Source organism: Myotis daubentonii, chromosome 9 (genome assembly GCF_963259705.1).
Source record: "Myotis daubentonii chromosome 9, mMyoDau2.1, whole genome shotgun sequence".
Classification (NCBI taxonomy): Eukaryota; Metazoa; Chordata; class Mammalia; order Chiroptera; family Vespertilionidae; genus Myotis; species Myotis daubentonii.
Window position 1 is genome coordinate 57,004,638 of NC_081848.1, and position 18,388 is coordinate 57,023,025.

Here is an 18,388-nt window from a genome sequence, read left to right on the forward strand (position 1 = left end):
TCGTGCTTTCACAATACAATGGCAGAGCTGAGCAGTTGCCATGCAGAGAATGGATGGACCCCTAAACCTAAAATATTTACTCTCTAGCTCTTTCCAGGAAAAATTTATCAACTCCTGGTCTAGCAGTGGACCCCAGGATTGCAGAAACCATGTCCGTTCTGAGAGGTTTAGGGACACTCATGATTCTCCAGCTAGGAGGTGGCCTAAAGGTCATACGAGTGTGGAGGCCTCAAGGACCCTGTCCAGGCAGACTCTCCACCACTTCGAGCCACTGCTGGGGCAATGTCTTCACTTCTCTGAGCCTCAGTTGTCTGTTAATAAAATAGGCATAATAATATTTATTTTGCAGGACTGTGATGAGGCGATAGCATGACAATCCGAGTAAAACACTAGCACCGTGTCTGGCTCATCCCGGGCTCTCGCTAGACCTGGCTTCTCTCATTGGCCTTACTTTTCAGCTGAACCCCCACTAATCTTGACGTATGACTGCAGCCTCCTTCTGAATGTCCTTCCCAATGCAGCTGCCTGGCTAGACAGAGAGGGGTGGCCCTGGGGTCATGAGTGGCAACAGAATGTAGAGTTGAAGTATTTTAGAATCACTGGGCCTGAGTTCAAATTTGAACCTTGCTACTTGCTGAGCCATACGACCTTGAACATATTGCTTGACCTCTCCCGGCCTCACTTTCTTCATCTGGGAGATGGGGATGAATAGGCCCTTCCTTGAAGGGTAAGATTAAAGATTAAAGGCAGTAACGTGTGCTATGTATTTGGAACAGGACCTGGAACTCAAGAATAGTAAATAGAAAGCACTTAGTTGTTACTTCCCTCCCAGATGAGCTAGTGTAAGCCAATTCCAGCTTTTCTTGAATTCTCACGTTAGGAATGGTTAGCTTTGGGTGTCTCCAGGCCCCTCAAGGACCATACCATGGGGTTAGAGGCTCTGAGAAGGCCTCTGTCCTGTCTCATTGAACTGGCAAGTCTATAAAACCCAGAGTTCTCAGCATGCCAAGCCAGCCCAGCTATAGTCCTGGCATGGGGACCAAACGGTGACTTTGAAAATGTGTGTTTTCCTGGATAAAACCTCTAATTGGACAATTGTAGGTTTTCTGGCTTTATATAGACTTTATGACTTTGAAAGCTCTTAAGCTGGGGTGAGGGAAAATTTATGAATGGGATTTCTTTATTTCTGCAGCACTCTGACTCATGCTGTTGACCCAACTGGGGGGGCCGGGATTCCATTACTTGTTCATTTCTCTTGGCCAGGTGGTCCTTGCTCTGCCAGCTCCCTCCATGAGCCACAGTCAGGGGTGCTGGAACCCAGAAAAGGGTTTCTGGCTGCTTAAAAAATTGCCCTGGACCCAGATTGATTTCCCAGGCGAAGGAAGATGGTGCTTGAGAATTTCTCAGGGAAGCTTTACAGTTTTCTCTTAAATTTTGAAAGCTTATTTTACCAGGATTTTAAAGTCCTTTTATAGAAAACTCTGATGGTTTGCACTAAAGTCATCTGGCTTTGAGGGAGGGCTGATCACAGAGCTCTTTTGAAGGGAAGCAGCAGAGCTACAAAGACATGTCTGAACTTTACTTAAAAATTGTGTTAGGGTAACATAGGGCTTCTATAACGAAAAGACCCCAAAATGTACAAAGTCTTAGACACAATAGAAATATTCCTTTCTTTCTTTTTTTGCTTTTATTTTTAATTTTTTTATTTTAATTTAAATTCTTTATTGTTTAAAGTATTACATATGTCTCCTTCCCCCCCCCCCCATTGATCTCTCCCCAAACATTCCCACCCCGCAGCACATGCGCTCACCCCCCCTACTATCTGAGACACAATAGAAATTTATTTCTCATTCACAAACTAGTCCAAGGTTGACATTCCTGGTTTGTGAGTGGCTTCCTTCCACCCAAAGATTTTGGAACCCAGGCTCCTTCACCATCTTCTCTAGATCCTTGAACTAACCTGCCATCCAGCCAATGGAAGGTGAAAAAGAATGTGGCAAAGGCCCACCCCGTTCTTAAAAGCCTGAGCTCAGAAATGGCTCTCATCACTTCTTACATTCCCTTTGAAGGGTCACATGGTCACACCCAGATGCAAAGTGGGGTGGGAACTATAGTAGTTTGCTGGGAAGCCCATTCACATGGAAAACCACAAACTATGGAGGGGAGAACGTGAATTTTGATGGATAATTAGTAGTATTTGCTACAGAAAGGGAAATGTACCAAAATTGAAGCCTTTAAGGATTAAGTAGTTAGGGTGCTATTACATCTAGGACCACACAGGCTATCACTGCTTTTGTCTCTGAATCCCCAGCCCTTAGAGCAGTGCTGAGCATGTTTTTGAGAGATCTTGTCAAGTCTAAGATTCCTGTATTTCCTATATAGGGGTGAGGCTCTAAGAGGAGAAGAGGTGGGCAACTGCCATTGGAGATTTGGTTTGGAAGGTCTGGATAAGGAAGTGATCAGAGCTGGAAACTAAATAAGTGAGGACAGAAAGAGGTAGACCAGTCAGAAGAGGAATGCTGGAAACCTCTCTTGGAGATCAAGAAAGTTAAGAGCGAGGGGCTGGTCAGCTACTGTGGCTCTTCTGAGAGGGAAGAGCATGGGGTGTGGAGTGGTTTGGAATCTGAGGTTGACATGCTTCCCACTGAGCCTGGTCAATATTTAAGGGGTGTTATGAGCCAAATTGTTTCTCCCTAAAATGTATATGCTGAAGGCCTAGCTCCCAGTGCCTCAGAATGTGACCGTATGCGGAGATAGGTTCTTTAAAGAGGTGACCAAGTTAAAATGAATGAGGTCATTGGAGTGGGCACTAATCTATTATGACTCAGGTGTCCTTATACAAAGAGGAGATTAGGACACAGATGCACACACAAAAGAAAGACCGTGTGAGGACACAGGGAAAAGGTGGCCACCTACAAGCCAAGCAGAGAAGCCTCAGAAGAAACTAACCCAGCTGACACCTTGATTTTGGATTTCCAGCCTCCAGAATTGTGAGAAAATAAATTTCTGTTGTTTCAGCCACCCAGCTCTGGTACCTTGCTATGGCAGCCCTAGTAGACGAACACAATGGGGAAATGAAGTCTGTTATTCTTGCCCATGTTTCTCTCCAGGGCATGAACTCAATGGGCAGCAGGCAATGGCTGGCGGATCTCCTGGGCTTCTAGGATACCCTGAACTGGGAGCCCTGTAGGCCCCCTGGTAACCTGGACACAAAGGGTGCTATCCAGCCCATGAGTACCGTGCATCCCTATGCTGGCCACTGAAGGTCCACAGACACGTGGTCATGGCCCCCAACCCCGGTGGGCTCAGTCTGGAGGGAGACAGAGAAGTCCTGTATTTCCTGGATCCTATGAAGACATTGATTACCGAATACTTTATCAATTCAAAAACAGTGTTTCAGGAGACAGGAAATACTGAGAAGCATGGACTGTAAGAACTGTCCTGATTTGGGGAAAGTAAAATGGGACCCCAGCATGTCTTTGAATCAAGGAAGTGAAATCGATGGTTAGAATACCGGGCAGTGTGTGCTATGAGGAGGAGGGTCTGGGGAGGGTGTGATTGATTCTGCCTTGGGAGGGCGGTCAGGGCCCTAGAGAGGAGACATCAGAAGAGGACTATGCCAGGCTAACAAGACAGGAGTGGTATTCTAGCAGAGCGAACCTCATGGGCAAAGGAATAGGGTATATGTGTATCTGCAACAGCAAGAGTCTAAGTAAAGGAGCAAGTGAGGTGAGGCTGGACAGACAGACCGAGTGCAGACTCTGAAGGGCCTGGAATGTCATGCCAAAAGCACTCAACATCATCTAGATCGGAGGGTGGGGTTGAGATGCAGGCTGAGAGAGAGCCATAGCTCTGTTCAGAACACGTGTCCCCGAAGCCGATCAGCCATTGCAGCTCCTTCTGTGCGGCTCCCAGCGTGGGTGCACAGATGCTTGGTAACCAAGGGATGGTCTATTTAAAGCCACTCCGAATTGGTTCTAGAAGGCATATGAGGACGGAGAAGGAGAGGTGGGAGGAGCTTGTCAGGAGGGAGAAGCCCTGAGCTCACGGTGGGGCTTGTGGCAAGTCCCTGCCTCTCCCTGGGACTCACCTTCCTCAGTACCTCCCAGTGGAAAATTGTGTGGGCTCAGGAGCCAGGCGCATGGGCTTAAAGCCAGGCTTCATCACCAATGATCTGTGTGCTTTGGTCAAATTCCTCAACCTCTGGCCCTAAGTCTTCTATGTGAAGTGGGGGTGATAATAGTACCTAACTTTTAGCGTTGCTGTGAGGATTTAACAGTGTCTGGCACATGCAAAGCACAGGGTAAAAAATTGTAATGATGACACCGATTGTGTTGAACTAGCTTAGTGGGTTGTAAACCTAAAACCATGGAGCCTTTCTTCCAACATATTTAGAACTTCGATGTGTAAGAAAGGCCACATTGAGCTCTTCTGGCTGAAGCAGGTGGGGACCCTGAGCCCAGGCCCTCAGAACCCCCCTGCCAGCCCCCCAGGTACCTCCACAGAATCCCTAGGCTCTAAAAACCCAGCTTGAAAGCAGTTGTCCCAAAGGACCTCTGCGGTCCCTCTCAGCTGCTCCTTTTAATCTAAGTCTTCCTTCCGAAGCTGGAGCATACATCTGGAAAATCTGCCCTTTACATTTCAACATCCATTTCCCAAAAGCATCAGCTGAGCCAGGCCCCCAGGGACAGTCTGGTCAAGGGGAACCGAGTTCGGCATGGAGAGCTGAGGAAGTAATTCTGGCAACAGCCCTGACTGCAAAGACCCGAAGTCGACCAATACCACCTCCACATGTGACGTCGGGAAATTCCTGTTCAAGGAAATTTACATGTGATGATTCATTCCACTGCCCATCAAAGTCACCTTCCTTACTCCACAACTTGAGTCAAGACTTATTTTCAACATAGGCCTTTCCCTAAGACCCCATGTCTAATCCACAGTTGTTCTGCCCGTCAGCCTTGTCACAATTTTCTCAGTGGGGCTGCTTTTATCTCCACTTAAATACAGACATCCTGGTGACATACTTCATAAAGTATCCTACTAGCATTTTTGCAATCTAGTTTCTTCAACTAATTCACTTTAGGGCTCCGGAGGCTGGACAGCAGAAAGTGCATTGCTCTCTTGGTCAAGGATCTGAAATGTATTATTCCTTAGTACATTGCTAATGTGGCTGTGTTGCATTCCGTGATCGCTCAAGACATTAGCAAAATGTTACAGGTCTCACTGTCGCCCTGAGATCCATTTTCTGTAATGGAAGTGTAGCTGTGCCTCAGTTTAGCCCCATTAACCATCTCTGGACACCATGATCAAAGGTGCCCAGTCTCATCAAGAAGGCTTCACCTCCACATGCGTTATGGTAAGTTATGCAAATGTGACAGCCTCCACCCGTCACAGTCCAGGGTAGTTTCGCATCCTTTTGCCTCTACATGGTCGGCACTGCCATCTCACTATGAGTGGATGTCTCTCTTCTCCACTAAGGGACTGCATCTTGGTCTTTCCCCTCCAAACCCTAGCAGAGGTGCCCAATAGATTGATATGGGATCAATCAGATGGAATTAAATATGGGCACCTCTATGGGGCTGATTCAGCAATGACCCAGACAGACCTGGATCCTGACCACAAAGAGGGAGGAAAGATAAGTACAAGTGTGCTGGGGTTCATGACTTACTATTGACAGGTAAAATCCCAAAGCCCAGTGTAACTGTTGCAGGTCCTAACCCCACAGGAGGCAGGGATTTGCCTCCAGGATCTGGGGAGGATCCTGGAAAACATTACCTTGGGGTCCTGAAATGGAAGAGCCCCTTGCTTCCTGGGACCTCAGAGCCCATGGTGGAGCGCTGCCCAGCTTTTTTGGTATAAACAGAAGGCTGGCCCCTTGTTATGTCTAATTTCATTGTGCAAAATACCACGTGCAGGTGCGAGTGCGATTGAAACTTTGTGGCCCATGTGCAGAAGTCGGTATTTTGTGGAAGAGCCACACTCAAGGGGCCAAAGAGCCGCATGTGGCTGGTGAGCCGCAGTTTGCCGACCACTGACTTAGACATTGGCCTTTCGGCTTCCTTGGCTTTGGGGGACACAGTGAACCAAAGCTGGGAGAATGAACTCAATCCCCAGTCTGTCATCCGGAGCCCATCTTCATCGACTGCCCTTGGCTTTTCCTTCATTTGTGTCTGCCTTTAGTCACATACAGTTGCTTCACCCACCTTGGGCTTGTCACTGTTCTCCAAGTACTCCCATTCCTGAATGACCAGGTTCTCTGCACTTGGAATGCCTTTTCTTGCACCCCCTTTTACCCCTTCTTACTCCTACTGAGCTCCTACTTCAAAACAATCCCAAATGCCACCTCCTCCAGGAAACCTAGCTAGGTCTCCTCAGTTGGAATATTTTTACTCTTCTCTCACCTTTGCTCCCATAGAACTTATATATGTATGACATTCTGCTTGGATTTGAGTTAAATCTCTTACTTTCCTCACTATGTTAGAAACTCAATGAGGTCAAGTTATATATTATAATTGGTAATAATATATAATTATTATCATCTTACTGGCCTTCTTACCTGCATGTATGTGAGAAGTTCATGGATTTTGGCTTCAACTACTAGGTCTTTCTGGATATGTGAACTTAGATAAGTTATCTAATGTGTCTGAGTCTTAGTATTCCAGTCTGTAAAATGGAGGTAAAAAAAAAAAATCCCTTTTTTCACAAGCTTATTGTGAGCATTAAAGAAGATGACTTGCATGAAGTAATAATGACAATAGAATCATAATAATGAGAGCTAACATTGATTAATTGCTCACTTACGCACTGATCTAAACTCTTTACAAGTAGCTCATTTAAATCATAGTTTTGCAGGAAGTTATACAGTAATAGTACAGAGAGATCTCTTGTAGCCTACATCCGGTTTTCTCCAATGGTTACATCTTACATAGTTATGGTACAGTATCAAAACCAGGAAATTGACACTGGCATGATGACGTCTGAATATAGTTCTGTATAGTTTTATCACTTGTTTAGATTTGTGTAACCACCACCACAATCAAGATACAGATCTATTTTATCTCCCCAAAGATCTCCCTAATGCCATCCCTTTACAGTTGCACGCACCCCTCCCTCTTCTACCACCCTTAATTCCTGGCTACCATTAATGTGTTTTCCATCTGCATAATTTTATTTCAACAGTGTTATCTAAATGGGATGGCACAGTATGTGACCTTGTAAGATTGGAATTTTTTCACTCAGCATAATCCATTCAAGCTGTTGTGTGTGTCAAGAGTTTGTCCACTTGTTGTTGCTGACTAAGGTTCCATGGAACGGATGTATCATGGTTTATCCATTGAAGGACATCCAAGTTATTTCCAGCTTGAGGCTATTGCAAATAAAGCTGCTAGAAACATTCATGTATAGGTTTAATGTGAACATGTCTTCATTTCTCTGAGATAAATGCCCAGGGCTGCAATTGTTGATTTAGATGGTTAGTTCATGTTTAGTTTTTTTAAAGAAAGAGCCAACTGTTTTCCAGGTTGGCTGTACCACTTTACATTCCCATGAGCAATGTGTGAATAATTCAGTTTCTCCACGTCTTTGCCAGCATTTGGTGTTATCACTATTGTTTATTTTATCTGTTTTAATAGGTGTGTAGTGACATCTCATCATAGTCTTATTTTGCATGCTCCTAATAGCTGGTGATGTTGAACATCTTTTCACATGCTTGTTTGCCATCTGTATATCCTCTTGGTTAAAATGTCTCTTCATGTCATTTGTCCACTTTCTAATTGGATATTTTGTTTGGTTTTTTTAATTGAGGTATAATTAACATAAAACATTAGTTTCAGGTATACAACATAATGATTCAATATTTGTATATATTGTGAAATGATCATCATAATAAGACTAGTTAACATCCATCAACATGCAGAATTACAGAATGGTTTTTTTTTTCTTGTGATAAGAACTTTTAAAACATGGTCTCTTAACAACTTTTAAATATGCAGCACAATATTATTAACTAATAGAGGCCTGGTGCACAAAATTCATGCACTGGGGGGGGGTGTCCTTCAGCCTGGCCTGCACCCTCTCACAGTCTGGGAGCCCTAGGGGGATGTCTACAGGGAGTGGGCCTAAACTGTCAGTTGGACATCCTTAATGCTGCCGCGGAGGTGGGAGAGGCTCCCGCCACCACCATTGTGCTCACCTGCCGCGAGCTCGGCTTCTGGCTGAGCAGCGCGCCCCCTCTGGGAGCACACTGACCACCAGGGGACAGCTCCTGCATCAAGCGTTTGCCCCCTGGTGGTCAGCATCATAGCGACCAGTCATTCCGCCGTTTGGTCTATTTGCATATTAGCCTTTTATTATATAGGATACATGCTATACATTACATCTTCGCGGCTTATTTATTTTATAACTGGAAGTTTGTACCTTCATCCATTTCACCCATCCCCCACCCCCACTTCTGGCAACCATCAAACTGTTCTCTGTATCTGTGAGCTTGGGTTTTTTTTTTTAATTTTTGTTTTTGTTTAGATTCCATATATAAAGTGAAATTATACAGAAATTATACGTATATATCTTTCTCTGACTTTTCTCAGCATAATGCCTTCAAAGGTCCATTCATGTTGTTGCAAATGGAAAGATTCCCTTCTTTTTTTATGGCTGAGTAGTATTCCATGTATATGTTTACCACATTTTCTTTAATGATAGACATTTAGGTTGTTTCCATATCTTGGTTATCGTAAATAAAGCTGGAATCAACATGGAGGTGCAGATATCTTTCAAGTTAGGGTCTTCATTTTCTTTAGAAGTGGAACTTTAATACTGTTTTCCATAGTGGCTGTACCTGTAGTATTATTGTTTTTAATGTGGAGTTGTTTATATATGCTAGAAATAAGTGATTTGTCAGATATGTGGTTTGCACAATTAGTCATTTAATCTTCATACCAACCTATGAAGAGGAAACTAAAATTATTTCAATATACTAGATGAGGAAGTTGAGGCACTGAGTGTTAGCACTATGCCTGGTACTCAGCCAATGTGCAGGAAATAATAATTTACTGAGCACTTTATGCCAGAATCTGCTTTTCTTTTTTTTTCTTTTTTCTTTTTTTAGTTGATTTCAGAGAAGAAGGGAGAGGGAGAGAGAGATACAAACATCAATGATGAGATAGAATAATTGATCGGCTGCCTCCTGCACGCTCCACACTGGGGATCCAGCCTCCAATCTGGGCATATGGCCTGACCAGGAATCGAACCATGACCTCAACCACTAAGCCATGCCAGCCAGGCCAAGAATCTGCTTGTCTTAAGTTGAGTCCCTCCAAAATAAGATTAGGCACCAAGGCAAAGATATGGTACAAGACATGTAGCTGGGAGAAGATCCCAGGAAATAGTGAGAGAGGGGAAGAGATGGGGAAGGGAGCTACTTCTGTGGACACATGGGGCTCAAACCCCCTGGGCACCCTCTGAGAGACTGTGAGGGACATGTCTCTGAATCCAATAGTTGCACTGAGCAGCCTCAAGGCTGTGGTGTTTACCCACCATCTCCCAGTCCTGATTGGCTGATAGGAGTGTCTGGGGCATTAATTCTGCCACCCTTCACCTGCGCTGCTGCTTGAGCTAAGCATATTCCCGTGCAGAGAGTGTGTGGGGGAGTGAGAGGGGTGAGGGAGGTAGACCTGGGAAGCCGCTGGCAGGTACAGGCAAACGGAACTATCTTCAAGGGACTTGGGCGAGTGCTGGCAGCCTCTGCAGCACTACTTTAAGCACTTAACCTGTTAACTCATTCTATCCCTGCAACACCTCTATGAAATGAGCACGATTTCTATCCCCATGACAACCGAGCTCCCAAATACTCACACACACATATTAAAGAAATGAAACTCCTACAAAGTGGTACTCATCTGAGTTCTGTGCAGTGCTCTCTGAAATTTTCCGGTTGTTTTAAAATTGCATCATTTTTAAAATGCTATTTTTCACCCACTAAATTGTTTTCAAAACCCAGTAATGGGCTGCAGTCCAGTTTTGGAAAAGATGGTGCCCTCACATTCTATTTAACAGGACAATGTTGATGACGGTGATGATGTCACAGGTCTGGCATCAGGCCTGGTGCCCAGAAGGTGCCCAGCGAATGTTGGTTTCCTTTGCTTGCCCTTCTTGGCAAACCAGAGCTTCCGAGCAGCTGCCTCCCAGATTTGCAGACAGAGGCCTGGGCGAGCCCCAGTCCGTCTCCTGCTCTGACCCAGACTTGCTCCATGGGGTCTGCCCAGCCTCCTCTCTGGGGAGGGACACCATCTTGGACTGTGACCTGCAAGTCACCAGCTCTCCAGAGGCCAGCCCCTCCTTGGAAGGCGAGGTTGTGCCCTGTCCCCACGACGCTGTCACTTCCTTCCCCCGAGTCTTTCTGAGTGAGGATTGTGCCTCTAATCAGGATGGAGACGCAGCTCATTACAAGCTGGTGAGGCAATGGCTCTGTGCTCCAGGCCCGAGACAGGCTGTCTGGGAGCCCGGCCAGTCCCCCGCTGCCCCAGACTCCAGGGCAGTGGCCTCAGAGAAGAGCAGGCCCACTGGCTTTGTTTGTCCCAAGGGACACAGGCGGACAGACACTCTGCTGAGACTTCCACCACTTCCACTGTTGCAACAACTCTGCCATGCTCAGACGATGAGTTTCATCAACATTCCGGCCTCTTCCAAAAGCATCAAAGCGGCATCTATCACTGGCATTTATTGAATGTTTATATTTATTGCACTAAACACTGCTTAATGCTTATGTGCAACATGGTGAGTAGTCCTTACAGCAAACCCACGAGATAGGCATAATTGTGCCCACTCTACAGATGCAGAAAGTGAGGCATGGAATATTTTGGTTACTTGACAAGCTCATCAGGCAGCCATACCCACTGCTCCCACTGATTCCATACCTGCCTCGCATAGCCAGGTTGCCTGCAAGAAAGTGGCCTACAGTTCCCCCTCCTCTGTGTTCCAGCCCTGGCTTCACTCTGTACAGTGGCCAGGTGACTTCCAACAGGTGACGTTTCTTCTCTGAGCCAAGTTGGCCCCATCCATAAAGCAGTTCCTAATGGCACATCTTGCTAATGAAATAATGTGTACAAAGGCATCTCTAGAGCTTCTAACACATTCAAGTCACTCAATAAATCTATGTATAAAAGAGCCAATTCAGCTCTTCTCCCACTGACTAGGCTACCCCCCAGCCAGTTCCCATGATGTCACCGACCTGAGGGGGATAGCAGCCGATCTGGAACCCCACCCCCACCCCTCCGTGCTCTCAGGCTCCTCACACTTGTGCCTTGTCTGGTCCCTGCCCGGCCACACTGACCTCCCCGGGCAAAAATCTCCAGAATAACGAATATCTCATAGAACTTTGAAGAAGGCATTTATTTTCTCCCCTTCACCCGGGAGGAGGGGAATACAGGAGTTGAGTGTGGCTGCTGCAGAGCCCGGTGCCGAATTCCTCGTTAGCTGCAGTTTAATTACTGCCTACAGTATTGGTTTTAATAACTACGTCTCAATTAGTTGCTTGTTACTTCAGAAATAATTACTGATAGTGGCCCTTTGCCTTTGTTTTAATTCCTGCTTCATTCCCAAGCTGCAGGAGTCTGAATTGAGTTGGGCATTTTTTCGCTGAAAAAGTGGGAGTTCTGGGGTGCTGGAGGGACGTTTAAACAGAACTGTGGGTTCAGCTGGGGCGCGTGCGTCTGCATGAGATGAGCGGAGGGGTGGCAATGACTATTTCTCCCTGGAAGACATCTCTGCAGAGAAAACCCGGGGCCCTTTGTCTTGAGCAAAGGATGAGGATGGGGTTCTGCTATCAAGATAAGTGGGTCTGAGACACACCACCCACCACTCAGACCTCCGAGCTGCTGGCCTCCACTTGTGAGCCATGCCAGGAGCATGCTCCTCCGTGTACCCGGGTTCCAGGCCTCAGCCACTGACCATGGCAGCCACAGGCACAGCCCGATGGCAGAGCTGTGTTTGGGTGTGAGGAGGGGGTGTGCCGTTTCTTCTGTGGGAGCAGAGCCCCAATCTCAGCCACACTTCTGACGTGTAGCCTAACGGGGCCTTTCGACTGCACTGAAGAGGTCTTGGGGATACCAGGGGGACCTCGGAGGTCGCACTGCACTGTGGCAGGTGCAGGGAGTGGCCCCTGTGCTCTGGCAGAGCTGTGCACAGGTAAGGCCCTCCGTGGCTTTATTTCAGGCTGAGTCTCCAAGCTTTGGCATTCGTCTTCGGTCTGACCTGCTTTCCTGCTGCTGTGCCTTTTTAACTTTTATTCTATCACACCTGTAAGAATATGGTAGCACCGTGGAGCTACCGTCTATTTTGGTTAATATATTTTTATTGATTTTAGAGGGGAAGGAAGTGGGAGAGAGAGATGGAAACATCAATGATGAGAGAGAATCATTGATCGGCTGCCTCCTGAACACCCCACACTGGGGATCAAGCCTGCAACCCGGGCATTGGGAATCACACTGTGACCTGGTTCATAAGTCGACATTCAACCACTGAGCCATGCTGGCCAGGCGGAGCTATTGTCTATTGAAGCCGTGTAGCGATCACAACTAGCATGTATTAGGTACTTATGTGGCGACATTTTTCTAAGTGCTTCAGATGTACAGTGGGGCCTTGACTTACGAGTGTCCCACTAACAAGTTTTTTGAGATACCAGCTGTCTCTCAGCCGATTTTTTTGCATTGAGTTGATAGAGTAATTTGAGTTAACGAGCTTCTTAACGAGCTCAGTCTCCGAACAAATTAAACTTGTAAGTCAAGGCCCCACTGTGTTTACTCATTTAATCCTCATAGGTAACTCTCTGGAGTAAATATAATTAGCATCATCAGCCCTGATTTACAGAGGAGGAAACTGAGGCACACAGAAAGGTTAACTACTTTGTTCAAGGTCACCCAGCCCCCAAGTGGCAGGGCTGGGGTTCCCTTCCCAGGTACTCAGTCTCCACGGCCAAGCTTTTGACCACAAGGTAATCCTGCTTCTGAGGGAACCGGGTCTGCTCTGATTAATATATTCTTTCACGGACAGATTTTGTTTTTTGTCTTTTTCAAATTATTGTGTTGAGTTTCTATTCCACGGTATTTTCCCAAAGGGTCTCCCCATGTGGACCCTCCGAGGCAGCTCCCCCCCCCCCCCCCCCCCCCCGCCGCCGTGCCCTTGGCTCTCGGTGTTTCTGCAGCTTCAGTGATTAATGAAATGGACGGGAAACCTTCTGGACCCGGCCCACGGGCTGCGACTCAGGCCGCTGTCATTTTGAGGTGGCAAAGCTCTCTTCCTCATCACCAGCCAGCAATCAGCCCTCCTCAATGTGTCCTGTCCCTCTTCCCCGCATGACCCACCTGTCCAGGGAAGAAGCCACATTGCTGAGCCAGGCATTAGCTTTCTCCCACCGCAGTCTTTGGTCTCTTTCCCCCTGAGAATTCTTTCCAATGAAATTGCAAAGTGGCCCCAGGAACCTGCTGACCTCAATTCGTCCTTTCCTGTGGTCTTCTTCTTACCTCCTGTTCACTGACTCCCCAACCACGATGCTGTGTTATTGTGAATCTGCGTTTGGAGGTTCATTGGGAGAATCGTGTCTACAAGGCAAAATGCTCCATTTCATCCAGGACACAAAGGGGCCCTCTGAGGGTGCAGAGGGTTTGGGATTAAGGAAATAAGCAAACAGGCCTGGCCTTTGAGGAGAGGCGTGTGGGAGGGCTGGGAGGGAGAACAAACTGCTTCATAAATCTGTGCCTCAGTTTATTTAGACGAGGGGGGCTTACTTGTGTTCATTCTATAGGCATGTCCCAGGAATGCCCTGTAATCTCCTCCAGGGCCATGGGGGCTCTTGCCAGATCCCATGATGGCCAATGTTCTTGAAGTGTCAGGTGAAGTGTGAGGTGCTATCTTATTTGAGAACCAGCAGAAGAAAGACCTGGTCCCTTTTCCCAGTTACCGGGGCCCTCCTTTCTGTGTGGGGTGGAGGGAGGCCCCTCCTCTCTCCAGCTTTCTCCCTCTAGTATCTGTCTAGAAAAATCTCAAGCCTCTATCGGCTGCTATCTCTTCTTTTCCTCTCCCTCCAAACTGCTCTGCATCCCTGTCTTGGGTTGGCTCCTCCAGAACAGACCCCAAGGGGAGGGTTTCATGCAAGCAGTTTTGGGGAGTGATTCCAGGGAGTCTTATGCAAGAGTGGGGAGTGAGACAGAGCAAGGAGAAAGTCGATAAAAGGTGCACTCATGGCTGGGTAACTGTGGGAGCGGGGCTCGATCCCCTTGGGGACCCTCTGAGGGACTGTGTGGGACACACCGCACAATTGTCCCGCTGATGGGGTTATTGTCCACCAGCTCACATGCCTCGTTGGTTGAGGGGTGCTCCTGGGTGTGAGCACCCAGCACCTGGCATGACCTGTTTGATGATGAAGCATTTCTCTCAGAGTGAGAATGCCCCCCAGGCAGAGGCGCGCTGTCACTGTCTGTGAGTGACCCCTCAGCTAGGCCAGCAGTCAGGCCAGGTCAGCCACAGTATCTGTTAAAGCAACTGTTCTAACACCATGTGTGGGAGCGTGGACTGGAATGGTTACTACTTCCCTCTAACACGGACAGGTATAGTCATGCCATTGGCCTCCCCAAACCTTTGAGGGGGTCATTGTCTCCAGTACAGCATTGCAGCTGCGAACACGGACTCTGGAGCCGAAGCGACTAGGTTCAAATCTCAGCTCTTCTGCTGAGCAGTTGTGTAACTCAGGCAACTTTGCCTCTTAGTTTTCACACCTGCAAAATGGAGGTAACGATCATCCTCATTTTATAGGGTTGCTTTGAAGTTCAAAATAGTCAATACACATAAAAGCACAAGAGTAGCTGGCATGCATAAGGTATTCAGTGGGCACCCGCCATGGCACCATTCTATAGACGAGGAGATGGAAGCTCAGGGCGGTTGTCCCGAGCTGAAGGTGGTGCAGCCACGGCAGGTGGGAGACCTTTACTCGGGCTTTCTGCAGCCGCCATCACCATTTCTCTACTGTGCCACATGACTTTGTAATCAGTGCTGTGTGGGAAAGCACTTTATAAACTGTAAAGTGCTCCACAAATTCTTTGGTTATGTGCTATTTCCTGGTCCTTGTAACAGCAGTACATTCTTGTTCTCTTAAGAGCTCTAGTCTGGTCTTTGAATTCTGCTATCTGTCATTGCTGTATAGCTGGCACTGGGCACAGTGCCTGGTTGGATGTCAGCTAAGTGGACGAGTTATCAAAGGCCCCTGGATGGCCCCACTGACCCTGCCCATCACAGCCCACACCTTGGAACTCCTACTACGTGCCAGGCATGCGTCTAGAGACTAGAAGTATAGCAATGGAGAAAAGGGACAGAGCTGCTGCTATAGTAGGGCAAACATCTAAAAGGAAGAGAGAGAAGAAACACGAAGAAACAAAGATTTATACTATAACTGGCGGTAAGAGCTAAAAGTGGAAATAAAGCAGAGAAAGGGGTGTCGCAAGGGAGAGAAGGTTTATATCTGAGGTTCAAGGAAGGCCTCTCTGAGGAGAGGTGACATCTGAGCAGAGCCTGAAGAAGTGAAGGAGGGAGTCCTAAGATTTCTACAGAACAATGTTCTAGGCCAGTGATGGCGAACCTTTTGAGCTCGGCGTGTCAGCATTTTGAAAAACCCTAACTTAACTCTGGTGCCATATCACATATAGAAATTTTTTATATTTGCAACCATAGTAAAACAAAGACTTATATTTTTGATATTTATTTTATATATTTAAATGCCATTTAACAAAGAAAAATCAACCAAAAAAATGAGTTCGCGTGTCACCTCTGAGTCATAGGTTCGCCATCACTGTTCTAGGCAGAGGGAAAGACAAGTGCAAGGGCTCTGAGGCAGGAGCATTCTCAGCACATTCAAGGAACAGCAAAGAGGAGAGTGTGGCTGGGGGAACAGTGAGCGAGGGGGGAGAAGTGGATGAAACAGCATCAGAGAGGACGTGGGGCCTGCTCACAGGGCCTTGTAGGCCCAGGGAAAACCCGATTTTTACTCTGAGTGAGTTGAAGAGCCTTCGGAAGGTTTTAAGCAGAGAGACATAATCAGACTTAAATGTTTTAAAGGGATTTCTCTGGCGGATGAGGAGAGATGGGGGGCCAGGAAGGGAGAGTAGGAGACTACTCCAAAAGCCAGCAAGAAAAAAAGGCCCTGGTTGGAGTTGGGTGGTAGTGGTGGGGGTGAGAAGTGACTGGCTTCCGAATATATTTTAGACATAGAACGGATAGCATTTGTGAATGAGTTACCTGTGGAGTATGAGAGAGAAAGAGGAGTCAAAACCCGACTCCAGGTCTGGGGCCTGAGCCACTGGAAGAATGGGGCTGTCATTTACGGAGATAAGGAACCGTGGAAGGTCAGGGGTGGGCCAGGTGAGGTCGGAGTTTGGGGACATGCTAGTTATTGGTGGCTTGGTACATATGAAGTTATTGAACCTCACTTTGTGCCGGGCTATGTTCTAAACACCTCACAGGTATAACAACCTTTGAAACTAAGGTACTCAGAAGTGAATGGACTTATTCAAGTTCTAGCTCCTGAGTTGCAGACCCAGGAGTGAACCCAGACATGTTCCTGACCACTACGCAGGCTGATCACTGGCTTTTTAAATTTTAATCTTTTTATGTATTTCAGAAAGAGAAAGGGAGAGGGAGAGAGAGATAGAAACATCAGTGATGAGAGAGAATCACCTGCCTCCTGCACGCCCCCGACTGGGGATCGAGTCCACAAGCTGGGCATGTTCCCTGATCAGGAACTGAACCGTGACCTCCTGGTTATAGGTCAACACTCAACCACGGAGCCCTGCCAGCCGGCCAGGCTGGCCGCTAGCATTTTGAGAGGTCTGGGAGAAGACAGGGCAGGGGGTGTTTCCTGAGGAACAAAACACCCAGAGGAGATACTGCTGTGCCTCCCCGGCCCTCAGCCTCCCCGCAGCCCCTACTCTCATCTGCAGCTTTTGGCTTTTAGGAGGAGCCCTCTCCCAAGGGCCACAGGATCATCCGTCCTCTAGGCTGACTTTAAGGGCATTTACCAATTCCTCTGGTTCTGTTTGTGGAGTGCTGGCTTTGTTTCTATCTACTTAAAATAATACACTGTGGGGAAAATAGTGACTCGGTGGAAATGTTTAAATATCCGGGCCGCAAACCATTTCCAAATATTATTTTTAAAAAGGAAAAAAATAATGAAAAATGGCCCAGGTCCTGCTCAGCTGAGAAGGCCTGTCTGAGAGAGCGTGTGAGGACGGGGAGACAGGAGGAGGAGGGCGGGGCCGCCTCCCAGGCTTCCTGGCAAGGCTTCTTCCAAAAGGCTTCCTTCCAGCAAGGACCCTGCAAAACGGGTCATTTCTTTGCTTAGCCTCATCAGATTTCAGACTTAGGGGGCCTTGGGGCTCAAGGCCCGGGGCGGGCTGTGCTGTCTCCCAGGGCAGCCCTGTTAATGTGCAGTCCCACCCAACCTGCCGCTCATCCTGAGTCTGTGAGTGAGAGCTGGCCCATGATTCCAGAAAATCCGGGGCCTGTGCAATCACACCCATTCAGAGGCAACAGATTAATGGGAATTCGTGAGAGGTCTGCCTTCGGGACTGGGTTGAATGCTATAATTTTATCTGTTTGAGTTCCATTTATGCACTCAGAATTATGTGGAGGCAGTTACGCGGCTCTCTCTCGGGGGCCACGGGGGGCCCTTGCTTTATTGCAGAGTTGGGAATAATTTGCGATTGGCTTCTTGCCACACAAGCCACGTTCTTTGTTTGGCTGTCTAGATCCGGCATGGGCTGACCTTGCTTACTTGCTATTTATTTCAAAATGTATTAGACGTTGGCTACTATTATGGGCCAGGTAATTTGCTGGATGCTTTCACATGTGTTGCATTATTAATCCTCACCCTAATTCTAAAGTCAAAATGTTATAATACTTACTTATAGATTAGGAAGCTGAGGCTCAGAGAGGTCAGCTGGCCCCAGATGTCACAGCTGACAGGGTCAGGGCCCCAAAGCTCCTCTCTGACCCCACCTCTGTCTCCCACCTTTCTCCTCATTGCCCGCCTCCCCTCCCCCCCCTCCCCCTCCCCACTGCTTCCTGCTCTGTTCAGCCCCAACTCCACCTCTTTGTTCCCAGGGCTGCTGCAAGCAGGCACCTAGTGTCAGTCAAATGCAGATCTCCAAGCCCTGCCCTGGCCCCTGTTAATTCTCCAGAAGAGCACATAGTGTGAACCCCAAAGGCCATGAGGGTGCAAGGACACGCTAAATGACCTCTGCCTAGAGATAAGCACCCGATCATCATGGGAGTCCAGAGAGAGGTCTCCTTTTTGTTTCTCTATCATCCTTTATTGTATGTTTTCTCAGGCTAACTGCTATCCCAAAGG

General features: G+C 47.5%; 1 pseudogene; it reads right to left on the reverse strand.

The window, feature by feature from the left end:
- Positions 1 to 5,206: 5,206 nt before the first annotated feature.
- LOC132242426 (small nucleolar RNA SNORA1) lies at positions 5,207 to 5,336 on the reverse strand (annotated as a pseudogene).
- Between the last annotated feature and the right edge of the window lie 13,052 nt (positions 5,337 to 18,388).